Below are 20732 nucleotides of genomic sequence, written 5' to 3' on the forward strand. Positions count from 1 at the left end.
GCCTTGTCTGAGAAGGTGTCTGACATATTTTTCATACTCTGAATGGTTTCATACTCCTATTCACAAATAACAATAATGAATGACTACAAAAATAGAAGTCATCATTTCTCCTTTTTCCTATAAGGAAATGTCACTGAAAAAAAAGTGCATAGCACTCCCATCTTTGTATGTGAGAGTCAGAGCAATAAAAAACAGGTTTATAACAGGATCAATGCATTTGACAATCACCAAAGATGTATTTAGTGGCAACTGTCAAATTGTATTTATTGTATTTACTGGCCAAACACGGTGGGGTTACCCATAAGACACCATTCCTCTGATATGATATGCTGGATAACTCACTTCCCACTTCTAGAGGGAGCTCCATTCCAGCCTCAAGGAGCAATCTGACCCATGGCAAATTCACATAAAGGCTACTAGATCCATGGTGCTATGTCAGTTTAGTTAGCCTCACTATTTGCTAATTCAAATTCAACTGAAATAATTCCTGAGTATCTATTCTGCACTAGACAAAGGTACACATTATTTTCACAGGGCTTCAGTGACAGTGATGTTATCTTTAGAAAAGTGTTTACTTACCAGGTAATATGCACTCGACATTTCCACTGTAACCTGGAGTTTCATGCTACTCTTCACTCCATACCATACCATTCCTCCTAAGGCCCCACCTCCAAATAGGTGACCAACTCATCCAGGTTTTAGTACTGGAAGTACTATGTCTCCTGGGATTGTTTGGATTTCTCTGTCTCAGAAAACCCCTCAATACTGGATAAACAAAATATTTGGTCACCCTACCCCCAACACATATCTGAGCATCATTTTAGCTTTGTGCCTCGGTTTAGAGGCCCACACAAGTGACGTTTTGTCGCTCAGGTGGTTCACAAAGGCACCGCGTTTCTCAGCCACCAGCAAAGAACCTAGGGAAAGACTGAGCAAACACGTTTTGACCTTTGTGGTTTTGGTTTGTGGACAAGGGGTTCACTGCCAGAACAGTGTTATCGTACACAGGAAGCATGGGTTGGGGGTTATACAAGGAGTCTATCCCTGTTGAAGAAATGGAAGGCCATTTATGCTTTTTTGTGTCTCGTAAATCACTAGCTTCCATACTTGAAAACCTGAAGTCAAAATGCTCAGCCAGAATTGAGAGATGGTCAGTCTGCCTTTGGCAGCACGATGCCAGCGTCATTTACAGAGCAGGTACCAGCAGCCCTGCTGACTGTGTGTCATGTCATCCATCATGTGAAACTAAACCAACAAGGCGTGAAGAGATGGTGTGGGAACTCTTGTCAGAGGGGTCAGACTACTTCATCAAGAAGGCAGGGCAGTGTTTAGGATAGCAGGCTAATGGGAAGGGGTTTTCAGGGCATATTTTTAAAGGGTGCTTCCCCATACTCTGAAAAAAAACCTCAGGAGGCAGAAGCTCACATTTATTTTTGGGGCACCAAATTACATTTGAGAAGGTACTCTCGCTACTGAAAATACATTATTAACTCATTCTTTCTTCTTGCTTGTCCTTTTTAATTTTTTTCCTGGTGTCAACAGCTGAAGTGACCACGTTGAGAAGTGGTGCTACTTTAGAATAGAATTCATATTTTATGAAAGATAGATATTTGGAAGTAGGCTTGACCACGGACATGGTTTGGATCTGTGTCCCCACTAAATCTCATATTGAACTGTAGTTCCCAGTGTTGGGGGTGGGTCCTGATGGCAGGTGTTGGATCGTGGGGGTGGATTTCTTGTGAGTGGTTTAGCACCATCCTGTTGGTGCTGTTCTTATGACAGTGGATAAGTTCTTGCAAAATGTGGTTGTTTAAAAGTATGTGGCGCCGGGCGCGGTGGCTCAAGCCATAATCCCAGCACTTTGGGAGGCCGAGGTGGGTGGATCACGAGGTCAAGAGATCGAGACCATCCTGGTCAACATGGTGAAACCCCATCTCTACTAAAAATACAAAACATGGCCGGGCGCAGTGGCTCACGCCTGTAATCCCAGCACTTTGGGAGGCCGAGGCGGGTGGATCACGAGGTCAAGAGATCGAGACCATCCTGGTCAACATGGTGAAACCCCGTCTCTACTAAAAATACAAAAAATTAGCTGGGCATGGTGGCACTTGCCTGTAATCCCAGCTACTCAGGAGGTTGAGGCAGGAGAATTGCCTGAACCCAGGAGGCGGAGGTTGCGGTGAGCCGAGATCGCGCCATTGCATCCAGCCTGGGTAACGAGTGAAACTCCATCTCACAAAAAAAAATAATAATAATAAAAATAAAAATAAAGAAAAGTATGTGGCATCCACTTCACTCTCTCTTGCTCCTACCCTGGCACACCTCCTTCACTCTCTCTCTCTCGCTACTACTCTGGCTATGTGAAGTGTGCGCTCTCCCTTTGCCTTTCACCATGATTGTGAGTTTCCTGAGGCCTCCCTAGAAACAGAGCAGATGCCAGCATCACGTTTCTTGTACAGCCCGTGAAACCGTGAGCCAATTACACCTCTTTTCTTTATAAATTACCTCATCTCAGGTATTTATTTGTAATAATGTGAAAACACACTAATACAAACACCGAGCCAGTCTATGATACGAAGGCCCCACAATATGCAACATTTCATGTCAGATCCTCTAGACAGGCACAAGGAAACATATAGACATTGTTTATGTAACATTGGGATTTTAAAGTTGGAAAGAATTTCGAAACTATCCAGTCCAATGCAATTTTCCTCTTTGATTTTATTGAAGAGAAGTATGAGGGTCAGAAAGAAAGAGTGATGTGTGCTAAAATAACTGGGTAAATCAGTAGTAAGGACAAAACTGGAACAGCCCTGTGTACTTTAGCAACATCTTCTTTGGTTCCAATGAGGGCAACATGAATACATTAAACCTCAAAGTACAGAAACATATACATACACACACACACACACACACACACACACACACACACACACATATATACGTATATATATACACACATATATATACACACACGTATATACACATATATATACGTGTATATATATACGTATATATATACACGTATATATATGTGTATATATACACGTATATATATATACGTATATATATATACGCATGTATATATACACGTATATATATACGTATACATATATACGCATATATATATAAGCATTTATGTGTGTGTGTGTGTGTGTGTATATATATATAGTCAACACACAATGGGCTTTATGTAGAATCCATGCCTGACACATATTTAGAAGCTCAAAAATTATTTGTTGAATAAGATGAGAAAATAAATTTAGGAAAAATTGACATAAATCTACTGCAGTTATAAGATTCTGTTAGCAAAAACAAACTGGTCTTTAACTAAAAGCTAACATTCATTGGAAACTCATAGGCCAGAACTGTTCAAATGCTTTATATATATTAACTCGTTTAGTTAACACTATAGCTTAATACATTTGAATTCCCATTTTACAGATGAAGACCTTTAAAGTATTGAAGTAACATATCCAGTACCATGAAGTTAGTATGACACATGTGCCTTCCAGAACCAAGAAGTTAAGCATTAATCTATACCATATTCACTATACCATATTCACTAACTGTGCTGTTAATTGTGATAAAAATGTTTTAATCTAGTTTTACAAAGCACCAAATAAGCTATGTAAAGCAAGCTGTGTCTTAATTCAGTTGTGTTTGTAATCTATATGAGATAATTTTATTCTACCTCTGATTGGCTGGCATGAAATACAGAAAATCAGGAGATTATGAATAGCCATGTAATGCAATGCTGTGGAAGACAGAGTTATGAAGATGATTTCATATCAGCAAAGATAAATAGTTAAAATGAGGAATAATTTCATCTAGTTTTTGCTGAAAATATTCCTGAAGAATAACAGTCCAAATGTTCTTTTTTTAAATTTTTATTATGTTTTTAGTTTAAGTTCTGGCATACATGTGCAGAATGTGCAGGTTTGTTACATAGCTATACATGTGCCATGGTGGTTTGCGGCACCTATCAGCCCATCACCTAGATTTTAAGCCCCTTGTGCGTTAGCTATTTGTCCAGATGCTCTCCCTCCCCTCATCCCCATCCTGATAGGCCCCAGTATGTGTTGTTCTCCTCCCTGTGTGCATGCATTCTCATTGTTCAACTCCCACTTATGAGTGAGAACATGAATGTTTGGCTTTCTGTTCCTGTGTTAGTTTGCTGAGGATGGCTTCCAGCTTCATCCACGTTCCTGCAAAAGAACATGGTCTCATTCCTTTTTATGGCTGCATAGCATTCCACAGTATATATGTACCACATTTTCTTTATTCAGCCTATTATCGATGGGCACTTGAGTTGGTTCCATGTCTTTGCTATTGTGAATAGCACTGCAATAAACAACATGTGCATTTATTTTTATAAAAGAATGATTTATATTCTGTTGGGTATATACTTAGTAATGGGATCGCTGGGTCAAATGGTATATCTGATTCTAGATCCTTGAGGAATTGCCACACTGTCTTTCACAATGGTTTAACTAATATACATTCCCACTGACATTTCTTGATTTTTTAATAATTGCAATTCTGACTGGTTTGAGATGGTACCTCATTGTGGTTTTATTTGCATTTCTCTAATGATCAGTGATGTTGAGCTTTTTTTCATATGTTTGTTGGCCGCATAAATGTCTTCTTTTGAGAAGTTTCTGTTCATATCCCTTGCCCACTTTTTGATGGGGTTGTTTTTTTTCTTGTAAATTTGTTTAAGTTCCTTGTGAATTCTAGATATTAGACCTCTGTCAGATGGGTAGTTTGCAAAAATTTTCTGCTATTCTGTAGGTTGCCTGTTTGTAGGTAGTTTGCCTATTCTGTAGGTAGGTCCTTTTGTTTTAGTTTGCAAAAATTTTCTGCTATTCTGTAGGTTGCCTGTTTGTAGGTAGTTTGCCTATTCTGTAGGTAGTTCCTTTTGTTGTGCATAAGCTCTTTAGTTTAATTAGATCCCATTTGTCAGTTATAGCTTTTGTTGCAATTGCTTTTGGCAATTTCATCATAAAACCTTTGCCCATGCCTGAATGATATTCTCTAGGTTTTCTTCCAGGGTTTTTATGGTTTGGGGTTTTAGATTTAAGTCTTTAATTCATCTTGAGTTAATTTTTGTATAAGGTGTAGAGAAGGGGCCCAGTTTCAGTTTTCTGCATATGGCTAGCCAGTTTAATTAGCATGATTTATTAAATAGGGAATCCTTTCTCCATTGCTTGTTTTTGTCTGATTTGTCAAAGATCAGATTGCTGTAGATGTGTGATCTTATTTCTGAGGTCTCTATTCTGTTCCATTGGTTTACAGCCTGTTTTGGTACTAGTACCATGCTGTTTTGGTTACTGCAGTCTTGTAGTATAGTTTGATGTCAGGTAGTGTAATGCCTCCATCTTTGTTCTTTTTGCTTAGGATTGTCTTGGCTATGCAGGCCTTTTATTATTTTTTTTTTCGTTCAATATAATTTTTAAAATAGTTTCTTCTAATTCTGTGAAGAATGTCAATGGTAGTTTGATAGAAACAGCACTGAATCTATAAATTACTTTGGGGAGTATGGCCATTTTCATGATACTGATTCTTCCTATCTATGAGGATAGAATGTTTTTCGATTTGTTTGTGTCCACTCTTACTTCCTTGAGCAGTGGTTTGTTGTTCTCCTTAAAGAGGTCCTTTACATGCCTTGTTAGCTATATTCCTAGGTATTTTATTCTCTTTGCAGCAACTGTGAATGGGAGTTCATTCATAATTTGGCTCTCCGCTTGTTTACTGTTGGTGTATAGGAATGCTCGTGATTTTTGCATATTGATTTTGTATCCTGAGACTCTACTGAAGTTGCTTATCAGCTTAAGGAGTTTTGGGGCTAAGAAGATGGGGTTTTCTAAATATAGAATCATGTCATCTGCAAATAGAGACAATTTGACTTTTCTCTCTTCCTATTTGAATACACTTTTTCTTGCATGATCACCCTGGCCAGAACTTCCTATGTTGAATAGGAACAGTGAGAGAGGGCAACCTTTTCTTGTACTGGTTTCCAAAGGGAATGCTTCCAGATTTTGCCCATTCAGTATGATACTGGCTGTGGGTTTTGTCATAAACAGCTCTTATTATTTTGAGATATGTTCCATCAATACCTAGTTTATTGAGAGTTTTTAACATGAAGCGATGTTGAATTTTATTGAAGGCCTTTTCTGCATCTATTTAGATAATCATGTGGTTTTTGTCATTGGGTCTGTGTATGTGAATGTCCATCTCATTCTCCGTCCAGTTCTGCAATCTTTCTGGATAGTTGTTGTGATCATTTGGAGGAGACGAGGCACTCTGGCCTTTTGGGTTTTCAGCATTTTTTCATTGATTCTTCCTCATCTTCATGCGTTTGTCCAGTTTCAACCTTTGAGGTTGCTGACCTCTAGATGAGGTTTTTGTGGGGACTTTTTGGGGTTGATGTTGTTTGTTGCTTTCTGTTTTTCTTTCAATTGTCAGGTCGCTGTTATCTAGGGCTGCTACAGGTTGCTGGGGGTTCACTTCAGGGCCTGTTCATCTGGTTTGCTCCCATGCCTGGAGATGTCACTCAAAGAGGCTGGAGGACAGCAAAGATGGGTGCTTGCTCCTTCCTCTGGGATCTCTGACCTTGAGGGGCACTAAGCTGATGCCAGTAGGAGTGTTCCTGTATAGCATGTCTCATAACCCCTGTTGCAGTGGAGGTGGGGGGGATGTCTCACCCAGTTGGATGGCATGAAAAGTAGGACCTGTTAAACACTTTGCTGTCTCTTGGTGTAGAGGGTGTGCTGCAGTGGGGTGAAACTCACTCGTCTGGGCTGCCTGGATTCCTCAGAGGAATGACCAAGTCTACTGTTCCATGGGGACTACAGCCACCCCTCCCTTCTAGGGGCTTAGGCCCAGGGGGCTCAGAGTTCTGTCCCTGAGCCCCTGGCTGGAATTGCAGTTCCTGCAGGGAGACTCTGCAGCCACATTGTTGGCTGCAGCCCCTCCCCCAAGGAGCTCAGCCCTATTAGCAGGCAGCTGCAGAAGTAGCGATAGTGGCCCCTGCCCTGGAGAACTTGGCAGGCTTAGGCCAATTCTAGCAAAGCGACTGTTGTGATTCTGTGCAGCTACATGGTTGGGACCCAAGACCCTGGTGGCATGCGCTCACAAGTAGGATCTTCCGATGGATTGCACAGTTCTGTAGAAAAGGCGTAGTTTCCCAGGCTGGTTAGCATGCTCACTCACCATTTCCCTTGGCTGGGGGCGGGGGATCCCCTGCCACATGTAGCTATTGGGTGGGCTGCCACACCACACTGTTCTTCCTTCCTCTCCATGGGTCATGCCAGCCGCCTAGTTAGCTCTAATGACAAAACCTGGATACCTCGGTTGCCAGTGCAGAATTCTCATGCTGTTTTGGATCTTTTGATGGGAGCTTCCAATTGCTGCTTCTTCTAGTCAGCCATCTTGGCCCAAAGGAGACCAAATGTTCTTAAACTTTAATCACCATAAACTTACCTCTACTTTGATATCCTGGATTCTTTCACTAGAAGGGAACTCCCCAGAAAATAACCAATCCAGTTACCCCAATGCATCCATTAATGCTCATAGAGATCTTCATCTTCAAATATGTAAATATCAAGATAATGGGAGGTAGGTTTCTCACTACAAGAGAAGGAAGTTACAAATATGGGAAGAAAGAAAACTAGAATTAACTCCCATAGTACCAGAATATAATTGGAGGTAAATGCATAATGAGTATGCATAGAGATAAATAGATGATAGGTAGCTAGATAATAGACAGATAAATAATAGATAAGGTATCATATATATTATAAATAAATATAGATACAATTTTGACTATAAATATATACACAGACATACATATAGATACATATTGTGTTATTTTCCTAGGGCTGATATACAAATTACCCATATTTGGTGGTTTTAAAACAACAGAAATTTATTTTCTCACTGTTTGGAGGCCAGAAATCCAAAATTAAAGCATTGGCAGGGTTTATTCCTTCCCTGAGGGAAAAGATCCCTTGCCTTTCTCCTAGCCCCTGCTGGTAGATAGTACTCCTTGACACTCTGGTATTCTTTGGTTTGTAGCTGCATCCCTTATATCTTTGTCTCTATCTTCACATGGCATTCTCAATGAGTGTCTGTGGCTCTGTGGCTCCACATCTTCCTCTATTTTTCCTTATAAAGATGTCAGTCATTGGATGTGGGGCCCACTCTAATCAAATATGACCTCATCTTAATTAGTTACATTTGCAAAGGCTCTCTTTCCAAGTAAAGGCACATTCTGAATTACGGTAAATATTAGCTTTGTAGATACGCTATTGAACCCATTACATATGTTTTCTAACATTTCCTAACATCACCAATCCTAAGAGGGCTTGGTTGTAGTGGCATACCAAAAGCAATGAGCATACCTAGCACTAAGAGTTTGGTTTCTAATTACCATGCTTAAAAGAAGTAGAGATTTTCTTTTATGTGTGCGAGGAGTGTGAATGACTAACTTAAGGACTGGGTAAGGGAAAGAATTAGGTGAGAATTGAATATCTTGTGTGAAAAAGCAAGATTGTGATCAAACAATGATTGAGGAAAAGTGAAAAGGACTCAAGTCAGTATGAAAGAAAGTCTAAGTAGCCAAATTTGGAAAAATTTGAGCATGAAAATAAATCAGATATTAACCTCTAAAATAATACTGAAAACCATCAGTCAATACTTATATAACTAAATTCATACATAACATACATATGCTAATTGAAAATAGATTTTTCATTCTTTTTCCTGCCAATATCATTTCATCATATGGATGTATGGTAGTTCATATAACTGTTTTATTGCTAATTCAAATTGTTTCCAATTCTTCGCTATTTTAATAGTATTGCAATGAATATTTTTATAGTCTCCTGTTTTTAAAGGAGCACTAACAACTGTAACACAGTTTGTGCAGTAGGTGATCTGTGCATCTAACCACCATGGCACACATTTATGTAACAAACACGCACATCCTGCACATGTACCCCTAAACTTAAAAGTTGGAAATTTAAAAAAAAAAAGTGGCAGGAGGTATAGAAACCACATTATAGTGTTAAAGATCTGAGGATATTTAACCTGGAGAAAAGATGATTGGGGCCAGGTGTGGTGGCTCATGCCTATAATCCCAGCACTTTGGGAGGCTGAGGCAGGTGTATCACAAGGTGAGGAGTTTGAGACCAGCATGGCCAATATGGTGAAACTGTGTCTCTACTAAAAAATACAAAAATTAGCTGGGCGTAGTGATGGACACCTGTAGTCCCAGCTACTTGGGAAGCTGAGGCAGAAGAATCGCTTGAACCCAGGAGGTAGAGGTTGTAGTGAGCCAAGATCACACCACTGCACTCCAGCCTGGGTGACAGAGAGAGTCTCTGTCTCAAAAAGAAAAAAAAAAAAAAAGATTGGGAGGTAAATTACCAAACGGAAATTTTCATCTTTAAAGGAACTCCACAGGAATAATATAGCTTATTATATCTCAGACACTATTCTTAGTGCTTTATGTGTCTATATAAGTGCAATTAATCCTAACCATAATCCTATTAAGTAGTTACTTTTATTATCCTAATTAGGTAAAAAAAAAATTGAGGCACCAAAGGGGTCCATTATAGTCCAATATTAAATGGAATAAAAATATTAAAAAGTGACTAGTATTATCCACTATTTTTTTGTGCAAGAAGCAATATGGTTTATTGGACATAATCTTGATTAGTCATAAGGGTATAAATATGGACCCATCCACTTAGTCACTATTGACCTATTTGACTTTGTTCTGGCCACATGACTTTCTATCCCCTAGACATTTTAAAAAGGATTAAAGGTGATCAGTTAAGTTATTTACATAAGAAACATGTCTTTATTGAATGTAGTAGGTAGTGTTTCAAATTCTGGTGCTTCAGTTCTCCTGCAAGTTGCAATCTGGAAGAAGAAACAAACTGACAGATAAACAAACATGTAGATAAAATAGGTTAGTGTTAGATGCTATGAAGAAAAGAAAAGAAAATCCCATGAAAAGTAACTATTTTAGATAGGAGGGTCAGGGAAGGCCTTTTGGAGGAGATTTCATTTGCAGAGAGAGTCCTGAATGAGAAAAAGCCAGCCAGAGGAAGATCTGGTAATAGAAGATTCTAGATGGAACCACCTCCAGTGATGATCCCTGAGGCAGGACATGCTAGGAGGAGTGGGTGAGGAGTCGGAAAGCCAGTTTGGTTGGAGTTTCAGTAATGAGTATTGGGTAGACAGAATGAGGCTGAAGAAATAGGAGTTCACTCTGATTTTGTATAGAGCAGTGTGAAGAACGACAAAAACAAAGGATATTTCTAAACACCATAAACCACATGTGCTTTTCATCTTAGTGCTGGTGTCATTGCTGCTGCCAAGGCAGGGCACTGCACCTGGCCACAGGAATATTTTCAAGTAGCAGGGCCAAGTGCACCATAGGCAGGGGTTATCATCTCTCATTCCCTAGCACCAGAAAAAAAATGCCTTGGATAGGCTGGGGGAAAATGCCTGAATATTTGTCTCCTTTATCAAATGCATCTTCTATTGACAGAATCCATAGCTATATTGTTAATATGCCCATATAAACAATCACCCTCATTGAAGAAATTAAGTGTCCACTCCATCACTTCCTGATGTGAATACATCAGTGTCATTGTACTTAAGGCAACAGGATAGCGAAGAGCCAGTCAATTAAAATGATCATATGGGTTTATTTAAAAAGTAGGCAGAGAGCAGTCAGCTTGTTACAATGATGAAGACATGTTTACAAAACACAAATGGAAGTCCGATATGGGTCAAGTATAGTGCAATGAAAAAACTGTTTTTATAATCATTCTTAAAGTTGGCTTTTCCAAAGGGCTGGTACTATGTTGCCTTATTTAATAATAAAGGGTTCTCAAGAGATCAAATACATCTTTCACACATGTCTACAATTAATTTAAATCAAAAATTTGTATCTGAGTCTACCTGCATGTGAGACACAGTGAGAAAAGAAGAGTTTTCTCGGGGCTCTTTCTTGGCAATGGAACACATAACTTGCTTAAAGCAAAAGGCTTAAGTAAAGTATTAGGTTTCCAAAGCTTTGCCGCTGAATAAGAGGCCGGATAAACTGTAAACTATAGAGTCAGGTGCCACTGACCAATGAAGAGTCCAACAAGATGGACTCAGGCGGGAGTAGGGAACAGAGCTTCTACTAGAATGCTGAACTTGAGCCTCTGACACCTTCTTTGCTGCTAATTATGTGACTGTGCACAGAATAGTTAGGTTTCAAGGCTCTAATCTTTACAGTGAACTTAGAGTAAATTGGCTCTTTGTAAGAAGATCATCATCTCTTGAGCTCCCTTTCAGCTTTGGGTTTATGGCTTTATGAAACACATTAGAAATGGAGGTGAACCCCCCCCAACCCCAAGAATGCTGTGATAGAAGAAGCTCCCAGTACAACAGAATATTGGTAACTATTGGTGGTCTTTGAGAAAGTCATTTCCCATTTCCCTTCTTCAGTTTTTTGGTTTTTTGTTTTTTGTTTTTTAATATTTTCATAGGAAAGGGTATATTAAATCAATGGTCTCCTAGCCAAAAATAGTCTTTATTCCAACAAACTTTTATACTGAGTTCAAACACTTAACATTTTAAAAGTAAAGCTGGCCTGATGAAAGTAGAGGCTAAAAACTTAAACCGCTTAAGTCAACTGTTCTTGAAGCTGTTAATGCTACGGGATGGCTAGCCTATAATTTTACCATCATCAAACTGATTTGCATGCAGTTTTGAACAGCCATGTTCCATTACATAAAGTGAGACGCACCTGTATTCAGCTCTGATGTCCTGAAAATTTTTTTTACCAGTCAAACTGTGCTATCCTTTCCAAACCCAGCTCTGAGAAATTTCCAAAAAGCCACATGTTAAATTCTCGGACACTTTTACTCTCTACCTAGGGAAGTGCCTAAGGCACTCTGAGACCTCTTCATGACCTAGCTCTGTTCTATCTCCAGAAGAGGAAGAGAGGACTCTCCCTCTACTGGATAAGCTTTTTTCACAGAATTTATGATCACCCATTCTTGCGCCTGCAGGTCAAGGCACAAATAAAAAAGAAGTCCCCTAAGGGAATTGCTAACAATGTAATGAGACTATCAGGGTTTTGGCTCATGAGGTTAAATGCCTTTGAAGATACAAGGAAACATTGCAGAGAAAATGTTTCTAGCTGTGGCTATGACTATCACTCTTAATAACAACCGGAATCTACTTTTTCCTAATAAATGACATAACAGGTCTTGACAAGTCTTTTTTTCCCTCCCTGGAGCCTCAGCTTTCCCACATTTGAAGGGGATTGGCTCCATACAGGTTGCCCTCAAGGACCCGAGAGATTAAGGAGATAAATGTCAGTAACATGCAAGTTCCCTAATAAAGGGGTGTTATAGGAATATCAAGTCCTATCATGATTCATAGAAGAATTTGCTACCAGAAAGGTTCTTGGGGATTAGTTAAGGCTCAGCTGTGTGTACTGAAGAAGGGGCAAGGGCTGAACCTCCTTGTTGACCTGTCTGGCTTCACTGTTACCAAGCCACATTGTACGGAATAAAGGGACAGGGAGCCTTCATGGAATTAATGACTCAGTTGCTCATTCAATACTGACATAGTGAGAGTGGAATGTTAAGTGCTTTTTAACAGTCATTAAGCACATTAGAGCTTTTATATCTTGGTCCCTGTGTCTTTTACCAAGTTCCTAGAAAATAAGAATGCTATCAAAGTGAGGTGAAAAACACTATGGAACTCAAACTTTTTGTCTCCACCTATGAGTGCTAGAACTAAACTGGGAAATAATTGATTCTTCGGGAAAGAAAGATGAGTTGAAAGTGAATAGAACCCTACTGTAGCAATTGCCTATGTGCCTGCTTTTTCAGAGCTGCTTTGCTGGGACCATATTTCCCAAAGGATTTACAGTTCCATACCCCACTGACCCAAAGCACTGTAATCTGTAAAAATTGGTTATTAAGACAGCCCCCGGTAAAGCATATCAGTCAGTGCTGAAGTCTGCATCTTGGTTAAGAAAACTTTTAGCAAAAGATAGACATGTATACCCATACTCACTAAGAACGATATGTGTTATGATAAATAATTCATATATCATGTAAATAAGTTTGCAGATAGGTTCAGTATGAGCCAGACCCCTAGAGAATTTACCGTCTTTTATATTTTCTACAATCTGCTCACATTTTCTAATGTGATAGAATTAATAGATCTGATAGAAACATACCTGCATTTACTAAACAATAGAGTTGAGTAAACACTTCATTAGCCTGCATTCTACTGGCTTAGGCCCCCTTTAACCCACATTTCTACACACTGATGCTGCAGTAATAACAAATGTTCATAGCCATACATCTGAAGAATAACAATAGCTTAAAGAGTCTTCTGAATCTCTAAAGAAATATTGTCTTGCTTTGAATTTACTTCTGGGTCTACAGTCATTTGTGGTCTATAGAAGGTGAGCAGATTATGGCTCATGGGCCAAATTTGGCCTGCCATCTGTCTTTGCAAATAATGTTTTATTGGAGCACATCTACACCCATTCACGAACGTGTTTGCTTATGACTGATTTTGCACTACAATGACAGAGTTGAACAGTTGAGAGAGAAATTATGTGGTATGCAAAACCTAAAATACTATCTGGACCTTCTCAGAAAAAGTTTGTCCATCTGTGGTCTATATTAATTTGGAAAATAGACTTCTGAGCATAAGCTGTGTTGTAAACAGTGGCATGCCAAAGTCTGTTCAGCTCATCCATGCTGATTGTTCACATCTCATCTTACTTACATATCCAGTGATATCATGTTGGTAGTTAGAAATTCGCCATGGTGGGAGTATTTACATCACAGCAATTGTGAAGCACTACTAATCTGATTTCTCTCCTACATGGAGCCATTTGATAAATATTTCCCAGCACACTACTGCTGGGAACCCTCTGTTAGTTAAAATTTAACTTAGGCAAGCTAATATACATGCTGGCACCTGTGAAGAGGGTAGGAGAGAACAGTCTTGAATTGCTGATGCCACCCCTTCCCTATACCCATGGCAGCAGTGACAGGGGGAAAAAGAGAATCTGTGCACTTGAGGGAGGGAGAGCATACCAACTGGAGGACTTAGCATTGAACTCAATGCCGCCCAGTCGCAGAGAGGGCAAAGCTGTGCTAGGCCCAGCCAGTGCCCAACCATGGAGGGAGCATTTGGACCAGCCCTAGCCTGAAGGAAATCACTCATCCTAGTGGTTGGAACTTCTGTTAGCAAGCCTCACCACCATGGACTAAAGTGCTCTGGGGTTCCAGGTAAACTTCAAAGGCAGTGTAGGACACAAAAACTGCACTTCTTAGGCAACTACTAGTGCTGGCCTGAGCTTAAAGCCAGCGGACAAGGCTGGCATGGGACCTAGTGAGACACCAGCTAAGGCAGCCAAAGGAGTGCTGGGACCATCCCTCCCTGAACCCCAGCCAGAATAGCTCATAGCAACAAAAGTGATTCCTTCCTTCTGCTTGAGGAGAAGAGAGCAAAGAGTAAAGAGAACTTTCTCTTGAATCTTGGATACCAGCCCAGCCACAAGACGATGGGGCACCAGGCAGATTCTTGAGACCCCATTCCAGGCCCTAGCTCCCAAATGATGTTTCTAGACATACCCGGGTCCAGAAGGGAAATTGGTGCCTTGAAGGGAAGGATGGTTTTGGCAGGATTAGTCACATGCTGACTAAAGAGCTAGCCTTTGGGCCCTAAATAACCAATAGCAATACCTAGGTAGTACACTGTGGGCTTTGGGTGAGACTCAGAGATGTGCTGGCATCAGGTGAGACCCAGCACATTTCCAGCTATAGTGGCCTCAGTGAAAGATTCCTTCTGCTTGAAAAAACAGAGTGGGGAAAAGGGGAACTTTGTCTTGCACTTTAGGTACCAGATCAGCTACAATGGGTAGAGCACCAAGGAGGTTCCTGTGGTCACTAAGTCCCAGGCTTAGGCTCTTGGACAGCATTTATAGACCGGCCCTGGGCCACAAGGGATTGCATGGCCCTGAAGGGTGAGTCCCAGGTCTGGGAGAATTCGCTGAGCTGACTGAAGAGCCCTTGGGCTTTCAGTAAGCATTGATGGTGGCCTGGCAGAAATCCCTGTGGGCCGGTGGTGGTGGCGGCCATCGGGAGAGGCTCCACTGCCTGTAAAAAGAGGAGAGAAGAGTGAGAATGATTTTGGTCTGAGGTTTGAGGGCCAGCTTAGCTGCAGTAGAATACAACATACAAGGTAAATGTCTATGTTTTTTCACTCCAATACCTGGCTCCCAGACAGTATCTCTAGACCTGCCCAGAGTCTGAAGGAACTCAATGCCCTGAAGGAAAGGCACAAACCTTTCTGGTTTTTCCACCAGCTGATCGTAGAGTGCTAAGTTCTTTTTTAAAAATTTATTTATGTTACTTTAGGTGCATACTATATCTGACATTTCTTCCCTTGTTATCTCCCCATCCCCCACTGTCTCTCCCCTACCCCTCAACTGCCCCCAGTGTGTGATGTTCTTCTCCCTGAGTCCATGTGTTCTCATTGTTCAACACCCACCTATGAGTGAGAACATACGGTGTTTGGCTTTCTGTTCTTGTATCAGTTTGCTGAGAATGATGGTTTCCAGATTCATCCAAATCCCTACAAAGGACACCAACTCATCATTTTTTATGGCTGCATAATATTCCATGATGTATATATACCACATTTTCTTTGTCTAGTCTATCACTGATGGACATTTGGGTTGGTTCCAGGTCTTTGCTATTGTACACAGGGCTGCAATGAACATATGTGTGCATGTGTCTTTATAGTAGAACGATTTATAGTTCTTTGGGTATATACCTAGTAATGGGATTGCTGGGTGAAATGGAATTTCTGTTTCTAGATCCTTGAGAAATCTCCATACTGTCTTCCACAATGGTTGAACTAATTTACACTCCCACCAACAGTGTAAAAGTGTTCCTATTTGTCTACATCCTCTCCAGCATCTGTTGTCTCCAGATTTTTTAGTGATCGTCATTCTAACTGGCAGGAGATGATATTTCTGTGTGGTTTTGATTTGCATTTCTCTAATGACCAGTGATGATGAGCATTTTTTCACATGTTTGTTGGCCTCATATATGTATTCTTTTGAAAAGTGTCTGTTCATATCCTTTGCCCACTTTTGAATGGGGTTATGTTTTTTTCTTATATGTCTGTTTTAGTTCCTTGTAGATTCTGGATATTAGCCCTTTGTCAGATGGGTAGATTGCAAAAATTTTTTCCCATTCTGTTGGTTGCCGATTCACTCTAATGATGGTTTCCTTTGCTGTACAGAAGTTCTGGAGTTTAATTAGATCCCATTTGTCTATTTTGGCTTTTACTGCCATTGCTTTAGGTGTTTTAGTCATGAAGTCCTTGCCTATGCCTTTGTCCTGGATGGTTTTGCCTACATTTCTTCTAGTGTTTTTATGGTGTTTGGTTTTATGTTTAAATCTTTGATTCATCTGGAGTTAATTTTAGTGTAAGTTAACAGTTAGGGCTCCAGTTTCTGCTTTCTGCACATTGCTAGCCAGTTTTCCCAACACCATTTATTAAACATGGAGTCCTTTCCCCATTGCTTGTTTTTGCTAGATTTGTCAAAGATCAGATGGTTGTAGATGTGTGGTGTTTCTTTTGGGGTCTCTGTTCTGTTCCATCGGTGTATGTCTCTGTTTTGGTACCAGTACCATGCTGTTTTGATTGCTGTAGGCTTCTAGTATAGTTTGAAGTCCAGCAGTGTGATGCCTCCAGATTTGTTCTTTTTGCTTAGGATTGTCTTGGCTATGCAGGGTCTTTTGTGATTCCATATGAAGTTTAAAGTGTTTTTTTTCTGGTCCTGTGAAGAAGGTCATTGGTAGCTTGATGGGGATATCATTGAATCTGTAGATTACTTTGGGCAGTATGGCCATTTTCATGATATTGATTCTTTCTAACAATGAGCATGGAATGTTGCTCCATCTATTTGTGTCCTCTCATTTCACTGAGCAGTGATTTGTAGTTCTCCTTGAAGAGGTCCTTTACATCCTTTGTTAGTTGTATTCCTAGGTATTTTATTCTCTTTGTAGCAATTGTGAATGGGAGTTTGCTTTTGATTTGACTCTCTGTCTGTTATTGGTATATAGGAATGCTTGTGATTTCTGCACATTGATTTTGTATCCTGAGACTTTGCTGAAGTTGTTTATCAGTTTGAGAAGATTTGGGGCTGAGACGATGGGGTCTTCTAGATATACAATCATGTCATCTGCAAATAGAGACAGTTTGACTTCCTCCTTTCCTAATTGAATACGCTTTATTTCTTTTTCTTGCCTGATTGCTCTGGCTAGAACTTCCAATACTATGTTGAATAGGACTGGTGAGGGAGGGCATCCTTGTCTAGTGACTGATTTCAAAGGGAATTCTTACAGCTTTTGCCCGTTCAGTATGATATTGGCTGTTGGTTTGTCATAAATAGCTTTTATTATTTTGAGATATGTTCCGTCAATACCTAGTTTATTGAGAGTTTTTACCATGAAGAGCTGTTGAATTTTGTTGAAGGCCTTCTCTGCATCTATTGAGATAATCATGTGGTTTTTGTCTTTAGTTCTGTTTCTGTGATGGATTACATTTATGGATTTGTGTATGTTGAACCAGCCTTGCATCCCCGGAATGAAGCCTACTTGGTCGTGATAAGCTTCTTGATGTGCTGTTGCAATCTGTTTGCCAGTATTTTATTGAGGATTTTTGCGTTAATTGGCTTGAAGTTTTTTTAGTTGAGTCTCTGCCTGGTTTTGGTATCAGGATGATGTTGGTATCGTAAAATGAGTTAGGGAGGATTCCCTCCTTTGTATTGTTTGATACAGTGTCAGAAGGAATGGAACCAGCTCCTCTTTGTACGTCTGGTAGAATTTGGCTGTGAACCTGTGTGGGTGTGGACTTTTTTTGGTTGGTAGGCTATTGATTGCTGCCTCTACTTCAGCCCTTGTTATTGGTCTATTTAGGGTTTCAAATTCCTCCTGGTTTAGTCTTGGTAGAGTACAAGTGTCTAGGAATTTATCCATTTCTTCCTGGTTTACTGGTTTATGTGAGTAGAGTTGTTTGTACTAATCTCTGATGGTAGTTTGTATTTCTGTGGAATTGGTAGTGATAACCCCTTTATCATTTTTTACTGCATCTATTTGATTCTTTATTAATCTGGCTAGTGGTCTATTTTGTTGATCTTTTAAAAAAACAACCAGCTCCTGGATTTATTGATTTTTTTTTTTGAAGGGTTTTTTTTTGTCTGTGTCTCTATCTCCTTCGGTTCTGTTCTGATCTTAGTTTTTTTGATCTTGCTGCTCAATTTTGATGATAGGGTACTGATTTTAGATCTTTCGTCTCTTCTCTGGTGGGCATTTATTGCTATAAATTTGCCTTTCAACACTGCTTTAAAAGTGTCCCAGAGATTCTGGTAAGTTGTGTCTTCATTCTGGTTGGTTTCAAAGAACATCTTTATTATTTCTGCCTTCCTTTCATTGTTTATCCAGTCGACACTCAGAAGCAAGTTGTTCAGTTTCCAAGTGGTTGTGCGGGTTTGAGTGTGTTTCTTGATCCTGAGTTCTAGTCTGATTGTGCTGTGGTCTGATAGACTGTTTATGATTTCTGTTCTTTTGCATTTGCTGAGGAGTGATTTGCTTCCAAATGATGGGGTCAATTTTAGAGTAAGTGCAATGTGGTGCTGAGAAAAATGTATATTCTGTAGATTTGGGGTGGAGTGTTCTGTATATGTCTATTAGGTCTGCTTGGTCCACCTCTGCATTCAAGTCCTGGATATACTTGTTAATTTTCTGTCCCATTGATCTGTCTAATGTTGACAGTGGAGTGTCAAAGTCTCCCACTATTATTGTGTGGGAGTCTAAATCTCATTTTAGGTGATTAAGAGCTTGCTTTATGTATCTGGGTGCTCCTGTGTTGGGGGTGTATGTATTTAGGATAGTTAGCTCTTCCTGTTGGATTGATCCTTTTACCATTATGCATTGTGCTTCTTTATTGCTTTTGATCTTTGTTTGAAGTCCATTTTATCAGAGACTAGCACTGCAACCCCTGCTGTTTTTTGTTCTCCATTTGCTTGGTAAATCTTCTTCCATCCCTTTATTTTGAGTCTGTGTGTGTCTTTGTATGTGAGATGGGTGTCCTGGATACAGCACACCGATGGGTTCTGACTTTTTATCCAGTTTGCCAGTTTGTGTCTTTGGATTGTGGCCATTTAGGCCATTTACATTCAATGTTAATATCGTTAAGTAAGTGTGAATTTGATCCTGCCATTTTGTTACTGGCTGGTTTTCTTTCCCATTAGTTGACTCATTTTCTTCATTGCATTTTTGGTCTTTGCCAACTGGTTTGCTTTTGCAATGTCTGGTACTTGTTCCTTTCCATGCTTAGAGTTTCTTTCAGGAGCTCTTGTAGGGTAGGTCTGGTGGTAACAAAATCTCTCAGTTGCTTGTCTATAAAGGATTTTATTTCTTCTTCACTTACGAAGCTTAGTTTGGCTGGATATGAGATTCAGAGTTGAAAGTTCTTTTCTTTAAGGATGTGGAATATCGGCCCACACTCTCTTCTGGCCTGCAGGGTTTCTGCTGAGAGATCTGCTGTGAGTCTGATGGGCTTCCCTGAGCATTTTTTCCTTTCCATCCTGGTGAACCTCATGATTATGTGCCTTGGGGTTGCTCTTCTTCAGGAATATCTTTGTGGAGTTATCTGTATTTCTTGAATTTGAAATTTGAACTGCCTTGCTAGGCTTGGGAAGTTCTCCTGGATAATATCCTGGAGTGCATTTTCCAGCTTGGATTCATTGTCCCCATCATATTCAGGTACACCGATCAAGTGTACGTTAGGTCTTTCCACAGAATCCCATATTTCTTGGAGGCTTTGTTTATTTCTTTGCACTCTTTTTTTCTCTTGTCTTGCCTTCTCTTTTTATTTCATTGTGTTGGTCTTCAATCTCTGATATCCTTTCTTCTGCTTGATCAATTCAGCTATTAAAACTTGTGTTTGCTTCATGTAGTTCTCGTGCTGTGTTTTTCAACTCCATCAAGTCGTTTATGTTCTTCTCTAAGCTAGTTATTCTAGGTGGTATTTCATCTAACCTTTCTTCAAGGTTTTTGGTATCTTTGCATTGAGTTAGAATGTGTTCCTTTACCTCAGAAAAGTTTGTTATTATCCACCCTCTGAAGCCTGTTTCTGTCAATTCGTCCCATTCCTCGGTCAAGTTGTGATCCCTTGAAGGAGAAGAGGTGTTCTGGTCTTTGATGGTTTCATCTTTTTTGAGCTGTTTTTTTCCGATCTTTGTGGATTTACCTGGCTGTGTTGTCAGAGAGCTGCTTGATGAGGTCACTTGTCTGCCTGTGGAGGCGCTACTGGCTTCCTAGGGACACCTTCAGGTTACTAGGGAAGCTTCCTGTGTCTGTTTATACTGGGAGATTAGGCCCACCTCTTCCGCTGACTTATTGGCACTGCTGGGTTGTCAAGAACACAGCCCTGTTGTTATGTAGGCTTTTGTGTTTTTTGTTAAAACATGTAGCCCAGTCCCTTACCTCTAGAGGGGGGTTGTGGCCTTCCTCCACTGGACTGGATCATGCAGGGTTCATCTCAGACTGTGGCACTGGGTACGCAACCCACTAGAGTCAGAGCTTCAGCTTTCTGGGGTTTGTGGGGCA

At 40.1% G+C, this 20732-nt stretch overlaps 1 long non-coding RNA gene across 1 annotated transcript in view; it reads left to right on the top strand.

Moving 5' to 3' along the window:
- The first annotated feature begins 9395 nt into the window (after positions 1-9395).
- LOC116560240 overlaps positions 9396-20732 on the top strand; it is a 45399-nt gene continuing 34062 nt past the window's right edge. The window contains exon 1 of the long non-coding RNA XR_004272870.1: positions 9396-13014. This is a non-coding gene — a long non-coding RNA (uncharacterized LOC116560240). The remainder of the gene's footprint in view (positions 13015-20732) is intronic.

The sequence above is a fragment of the Sapajus apella genome, unplaced genomic scaffold, assembly GCF_009761245.1.
Source record: "Sapajus apella isolate SASKATOON/1434 unplaced genomic scaffold, GSC_monkey_1.0 scaffold25, whole genome shotgun sequence".
NCBI classification, from domain to species: Eukaryota; Metazoa; Chordata; class Mammalia; order Primates; family Cebidae; genus Sapajus; species Sapajus apella.